Source organism: Natator depressus, chromosome 10 (genome assembly GCF_965152275.1).
Source record: "Natator depressus isolate rNatDep1 chromosome 10, rNatDep2.hap1, whole genome shotgun sequence".
In the NCBI taxonomy this organism is placed as follows: Eukaryota; Metazoa; Chordata; order Testudines; family Cheloniidae; genus Natator; species Natator depressus.
The window spans coordinates 58,218,005-58,225,713 of record NC_134243.1 but is presented as its reverse complement, the minus strand read 5'-3'; the positions used below and the strand labels follow the sequence as shown (position 1 = coordinate 58,225,713).

The window sequence follows — 7,709 nt, the reverse complement described above, 5'->3', positions numbered from 1 at the left end:
CTGGTCTCTGTAAATCTTGTTCTCCGTCAGGTAATCAAGGCACGTAAGGATTCAGTTAAAGCAACATTAACACATTCATTTTATTTTTGTTAATTAACAAAATAATTATATAACCCCAACAGTACCCACTGAATGCATATTACATTTTTTGACTTTCTACTTTGACTTTGTAGCTTTTCAGCTAGAAGGACCTGAAAAAGAGAGACTCAAAATGTGAACTATTTGGGGAGGGGGATTTTAATTGATTAAATTGCAGAAACTATTTGGCTAACTTTATTGAAACTCCTCAGAAGATTGAAGCTGTTGTGGACTGCATGCTGAAAATTTCAGTCATATTCTGTTTTTTTTGTTTTTTGAAGGTTGAACTCCTGTTTCATGTGCAAACCAGAATACAGCCTTAACTATGGTGTTGCAATGGCTTTGCCATAATGAAATGTTTATAACAGGATAAACTTTGGCCTCCTTTCCTATAAGCATCCCCTTGGTAGTTGGCTAATACAATGAGCTTGTGCAGTTGTACCTGGGGGCAGAATTTTGCCTCATGTAGCCAAGACTAGACAATTAGATAGTACTTAAAAACATATTAACTAACATACAACAATAAAAGAAATGCGCTGAGGCAGTGGAAGTACATAGTGCCCAGTGACCATGATCACACTATATAACTTTGTTCCAGGAGTCTAAGAGCTCCATAGAATTATTACTGATCTGGTTTAGCCATGTTAATTGTGGGAACTCCACGAGTGCCACTGGGCCAAGTGCCCTCCTGACCTCAATTCCGATCTTCAGAGATTGATCTGTGGAGACTTTCTCTGAGGCGAGCAAGCCGGCAGTAGCCAGCGATGACTCTTGAAGCCAGTTCTCAATGATATGTGCCTAATACGGATAGTCAAAACATCTTATATTCACTAGTGGCTTGTGACAACACATATGGAAATGCCTCCAGCCTGCTGATGTCTTGTTGAAGCAACATCCATGTTTCAGATCCATATAAGAGAATTGGAAGAATGCAGGTTCGATCAATCTGTACTTTTGTATATAGTTTCACATTCTTTTGGTTCCAGACCCTGTGCAGGTCCTTTAAGGCTGAGGCTGCTAAACCAGTTTTCCTTAGGGCTGGCTGTGCCCATTTGATAATATTTTATGGCCTAGATAGAGGAAGTCATCCACTACTTCCATGATTTATCCAGAAGCCACAGATGTCTTGTATCACAATTTTTGCACCAACATTGTGGATTTTTGTGTTCGCCCAAGAAATCCTTAGCCCAAGGGCAGCTCCCTCATGCTGGAAGCTCTCTAGTGAATCCTTGAGATTGTTTGTGTCCTGACCAAATTGGTCAATGACATCCACATAATCCAGGTCAGTAGAGAGGTTGAACTGGCAGTTATACTGATATTAGCATGTATGTATTCAAGGAGCCAATCCATTGCACAGCTGAACAGGGCTAGGGCCAGGTTGCATCACTTGTAGTGTTTTAGTCCGGGATGGCATCTACAGCTTCTCAAATGCCTGTGTTTATAGTTGTCCAGGCTAATTCTGCATCATACAGGAAAGCACCAAATACATCAGACCTCAGACTGATCTGCTGTGTGTGGAAGGGGGTTGGTGTCCGCAAACAAAATCACCACTCTGCATCTCACCCTGTTTCCAGGAAATAAAGTGAATCAAGGGGCGTCCATTGAAACACGGTTAGCTAACATACTTTAACTAAAATGTGTTTGAAACTAAGACAAACAGAATGGTACCCTCAAAAATGTATGTGGTGATCATGGTGAGCCCTTAGAAAAGAGCCTTGGGTCAGAGGCAACCAGCAAACCCATTTTCATACGAACATTTAAAGATGTTAGTTCAAAAATGTTAGCTAACACATTTTTAAGCATTACCTGATTTCCTGCTCTAGAAATAACCCAAATCTTTGAGATCGTTCGGAGAATATAATGCAGAGAAATTTAAAACACTCGTTTAAACCAGATTTTCATTTTCATAAATTACGCTTCGAAAAGTCAAAGAACTGCTTACTAGAGTTTTAGAATTATTTATTTGCACTCTACCGAAAACACCTTAATAGGAAGCAGAATGCTACTTCATAATCCGATTGTGTCAACAGAATTTTGGAGGTTCACAGAAGTAAGAAAGAATGATGTCGTAAAAAATAGTAGGGGTAACTTTTTTTCCTTTCTTCCTTCCCAAAACCTGTGAAAGAATTCAGTTTTAAAATCATTTGAAAATACACGTTTGCTTCAAAAAGCAAACAAAGTATTTACTATTCACAAAATCATAATGTTTTAGTTAGGCATGGAGAGTAACTTAATATGCAAGTTGAAGCTAATTAAATATATATATTGCAGTACATGTAAAAACTGTTATACAAATCTAACTTTTTGTATTATGAAAGTAGACAGAATACCTTTCTTTCTTTTTCTTTTTCTTTCTTTCTTCCTTCTGTGGCATATTTTGCTGAATCACCCCTTCCCCTAGAATGCTTTTCCATCAGCTGGTGAGCGCTGTAGCACTTTTACCTCTTGGGGCAGGTCACGTTGATTCCATTGAGGCCATCATCAAAGCTGTTTCCTGGATTAAATTGAAGGGTGGGTGCAGAAAAGCAGTGCAGCTGAGTGTACTCTCCCTGCCTCCATAACCAGTTATTTGCCTTTTTGAAATTAGGGCTGTTCTGTCACTTGGTTGACTGAAATAAAAACCTTTTCTTTTTTCTGGTTAGTATCTACTACAAAGCATTAAAAAAATTCCTTTATATTAATTGTCTTGTTTATTTACAACATGGGTATTTGTTTCATGTAATTCAGAGAGGCAGTTACTTAATGATGTCTGTTTTTCTGTGATGACACTAATCCAGGCAGTGTTATCCAGTGTTTCTGGAGGATAACTAGTCATTGATTATTCCTTAGTAATTGGATACATGTTTAGCAGATGAGGTTCTAGGTGACTGAGGACTTGAACGTTCTGTATTAATGCTGAGAACTAAGCTGTGTGTCATTTCAGTAAACTGATGCCTGTGAAGAGACTAGAAGCAGTTAGCCCAGAGTAGCCTTGTGCTGATAATACAAAGTTTCCTTGCTAGTCATTGTATCCTCAGAGGTATTTGTTTCAGAGTAGCAGCTGTGTTAGTCTGTATCCGCAAAAAGAAAAGGAGTACTTGTGGCACCTTAGAGACTAACCAATTTGTTAGAGGTATTTTTGTATTCTTTTTTCCATCAGGTGCCCTTAGGACAGGATCAGTCCTAGTCAATATTGCTTCTCAATTGGTTCAGACAGGCAGAAAAGTCAATAAGATGAGCTAATGACATCTATTTTTATTTTACTGTGGCAGACAGAGAAAAAACTATATTTAACCAGTTGTACTTAATATGCCTCCTTCAGTTGCAGTAATATCAGAAGAATATACTTGGAGAATAACTCTATAGCGCAGATTTACAAATTAACCTGTGCTGCTATTAGATTTTTACACAATGCGCTGTATATTCTGAGACTTGCTGTATGCAGGTCTTGTGATTATTCTATTGATTGCTGTGTCCAGCTAGCTCTAAACTCTGTGGCTAGACTCCTGGTTGCTGTAGCATGTCAGTACAGGAGCCACTGACTAACATTTCTGCTTCAGTGTAAAATAAATGCAATAACAAACCAAAAGAGTGGATTCTTTTAGTTGTATTATAATACGGTAATAATGAAGAGTTCTTGAATGTCTCAACACTTATTTCATGTCCTTGCAGAAATCAGGTTATGGCAATACAAAGGGTGTAAGCAAAGGTGGTAGAGACTTGGTGTGTTTGACAACTGGAAAGATTGAGGGGTTGTAGTTTTCATGAATGGAGGCTGACAGCTGAGAAGTAGGAGTTGGGAGGGATGTGGGCATCTGTCTTTGGGGAATTACTTGGCAGAGGTGAATTGGTAGAAGAGAGAATTTCCACACTCATTGTCCTTTCCTTCCTTCACGTGTTTTCTCCTAAGATACCAGAAACTAAGTACCCACTTCTCCTTGTATAGGTGGAGAATGTTCATGTGGATAATTTCCAGCAGCCTTTCCTGTTGCCTGTGTGAAAGAGATGACCTTTTGGGGTTCCCCTTTTTAGGTAGGGGGAAACCACAAAAGGTATCATGATAGCTACTGTCATTACATAAGGTCAGTTGTTGGAATGCTCCCATCTCTCTCTGACTGCTTTTATGACAGACAAGGTGGGTGAGGTAATATCTTTTGTTGGACCAACTTCTGTTGGTGAGAGAGAGAAGCTTTCACCCTACACAGAGTTTCCCAGACTTGAAGAAGAGCTCTGTGTAGGTCGAAAGCGTGTCTTGCTCAGAAGTTGGTCCAGTAAAAGAATATTACCTAACCCACCTTGTCTCACTAATATCCTGAAACCGACAAGGCTACAACAACAAGCCCAGTCATTAGAGTTTGTGGGGGGGAGGGATAGCTCAGTGGTTTGAGCATTGGCTTGCTAAACCCAGGGTTGAGAGTTCAATCCTTGGGGGGCCATTTAGGGATCTGGGGCACAAACTGGGGATTGGTCCTGCTTTGAGCAGGGGGTTGGACTAGATGACCTCCTGAGGTCCCTTCCAACCCTGATATTCTATGATTCTATGAACACTGCATGCTCTTATGAGTGACATCCTGAGACAGTTAAATATGGACTGGAATCTTTCCCCTGCTATATCTGCCGATCTGAGATGTTTTTGCAAAGCAGGAGGGTACTTTCTTCCAAAGCCACATATTCCTGGGCTGCAGGCAAATTCTGCAGCCCTTTGAGCAACCTTGGAATAGGCACACTACTTATTGCTGACTGGTTTTGATCTGTTCCTTTAAATGATGTTAGGTTGAAAGCAAGAACTTGCATACCCAAACTAAGTTTTCTATATGGTGGTCACCTCTAAAAACTTGCCAAATGGTTTAACAGCAGCTTTGATAATTCAGTAGTACTGCAGAACAATGAGGTATATTTATGTATTTTTTAAAGGCAAAATTGACAGGTTTTTGAAGGTGACCTGGAAAAGGAAATGAAATTGCTTCTTTCCCTTTTTGCTGCCTTTTATTATGTGTAAAGACAGCCTTAAAATTATTAAGAAAAAATCTTGTATGTGTTTTTAATTAATAAAATTCAGGCCTTCTCTACTTTGCTTTTCCTGGAAGATTCTCTAGACAGACTAGAGAACTAGTAAGATTATGGCATCATAGATATCAAGAATGTGAAATCTGATTGAGTGGGTAAGCTATTTTAATTCAGGATGCTTTAAAACTTTTTGTGTTTTGCTAACACCTACTTAACTCAAGTGCCCTGTACACTGCTGGAAGAGAAGATATGTAAGAAACATCTAACATCTCTGCATCCTCCAACTAAAACAGGGAAAATCAGACTTGTTATTCCTGAAGTTAATAAGGTTAAAACAAAGCACAAACTTGCTTTCTTTTAACCCTTTTTATTTTTAAAATTAAGTTTTCAGGTTTTATTCATTCATTATAAGCAAAAAAAGATGGTACCCGGCAGCTGAGGGTGAGGGGTTGTAAAGGTGGTATGATATCGAGTTTTGTATCAGCACAAAGCAGCACAGAGTTGTTCCTTACACTGTGCAGTCCTTGGGCCACATTTTATTCTGACAGCTTTTCAGCACCAGAGCTAATGCAGAACAAATGGAGAGGGGCTGAGGAACTAGTCCTGTTGCGAGCCTATCAGCCTTGGGTAACCAGCAACCTCTCAGAAGTTGCAGAAGTCCAGACAGAAAAAGATGAAGGTGTGGATGATAGTGTCAACAACGTGAACAGAAAGAAAAGGACAGATGTTGGACATTTTAAGAGAAAGAGGTAGCAAGATTTGGATGTGGGACCCCTGAATCTGTGGACTAGTGAGAGGGCAGAGTTGAAGAGAACACACAGGTTACAGGCCTGAGTGATGCAGGGGATTGTGGTGTGACATAGAAAAAGCTACAGATAGAGGGAGATTAGGAGGAAAGAAAAGGAGTTAATTCAGTCCTGGCATTGCTAAATGTAAGTACTGTACTTGTCATGGCTGCAGGGTGGGGACAAAGGTGGCTGTAACTTGTGTGCCAAGGGGCCATTCTGGCTGCTGGGGATCACAAGAGAACAACAGTGCTGTAGCTACACCGCTCTTCTCCTAGTTATGATGGGATGCACAGTAAGGTGACATAGACCCATTGTATTGGCATGAAATGACTGACAGCAGTTAGAGTGGAAGCCAGATTGGCTAGGGTCAAGGAAGGAATTAGAGGAAAGGAATTCACGTCAGCTGTGAAGCATCTAGTGCACATTTTGGTGAGATACAAATACTAAACAACTTGGTTTTCACATCACTAAATTTAACTTGAGGATAATTTTGAATGTTAATGCCGTCTATATACTGAATTGTTTACATCATCTGATTTGGAGGGTTGCTAAAAATCAAAGCTAACTTTTAGCCCCTATAAAACACTCTGCTGCTTGGGAAACTCTGTTTGAAGGTGCATTTTTTAAAACGTTTAATAATAAATTATTTTCAACATTTCCTGTCACTTCTTGTCCTGCAACTCAATTATCAGGTATTGTTAGCACAGTTTAAGCCTAGGCAAACAATATTAAGTTGTCCTAATACCCAGCAGCAAGCTTTTAGCATCTCTTCTTTGTATCTGCATAATTATCTTTGAGGTTGATTTTATCACAAATTAGATTGTGTTTTATAGCCTTATTTTTATTACACTAAAGTAAATTGGTTGGGTCTGCACCAGGCTTCAGGTGGTGATCCAGCATGAAGAAAAAAAGATCAAAGAACTTACGTAAGAGATACTAGTTGGCTCAGAGTTGCCATTAAGGTGTATTACTGTAGATGCCAAATTGTTATGTAAGAAATGGCTCATGCAGTGTGGACTGTTTAACGTATGAGGGAAAGCTGTGGGAGGTATTCAGAGTTACTGTTATAGAGAAATGGGCTTCTTCTGTTCAGTAGCCATATACAGTATTTATAGATTTCAGAGTAGCAGCCGTGTTCGTCTGTATCCGCAAAAAGAACAGGAGTACTTGTGGCACCTTAGAAACTAACACATTTATTTGAGCATAAGCTTCCCTGAGCTACAGCTCATTTCATTGGATGCATGTAGTGGAAAATACAGTAGGGGGATAAGACTGGGAGTGGATGTGTCATTACACAAAATAAAACTATTTCCCCATGTGTATTTTTCCCCCCACTGTTCCTCACACATTCTTGTCAACTGCTGGAAATGGCCCACCTTGATTAGCACTACAAAAGTTTTTGTTTTTTTTTTTCCCCCTCTCCTGCTGGTAATAGCTCACCTTACCTGATCACTCTCCTTACAGTGTGTATGGTAACACCCATTGTTTCATGTTCTCTGTGTATATAAAATCCCCCTACTGTATTTTCCACTGCATGCATCCGATGAAGTGAGCTGTAGCTCACGAAAGCTTATGCTCAAATAAATTTGTTAGTCTCTAAGGTGCCACAAGTATTCCTTGTCTTTTTACTTTATAGAGAACACCCTGAGTTTCACTCTGAGTTTGGGGTTTGTTTCAACCTGTAACTGCAGAGCTAAGCATGGTTTCCACCTTCAATGGCAAAGGCCCTCTGCAGCGACCAAAACTCAGCCCAAGATTTGGTTTCGTGACGAAACCCAAAACCAGGCAGGAGTAACATTAAAATTATGCTTTAAACGATGACTCACTCTCCCTCTATGCATGTGTAAATACGGAATT

The 7,709-nt window shown here is 39.7% G+C and overlaps 1 protein-coding gene across 18 annotated transcripts in view; it reads left to right on the top strand.

Moving 5' to 3' along the window:
* Window positions 1-7,709, top strand: part of TCF12 (transcription factor 12) — a 283,371-nt gene that overhangs the window by 209,626 nt on the left and 66,036 nt on the right. The window lies entirely within an intron of this gene.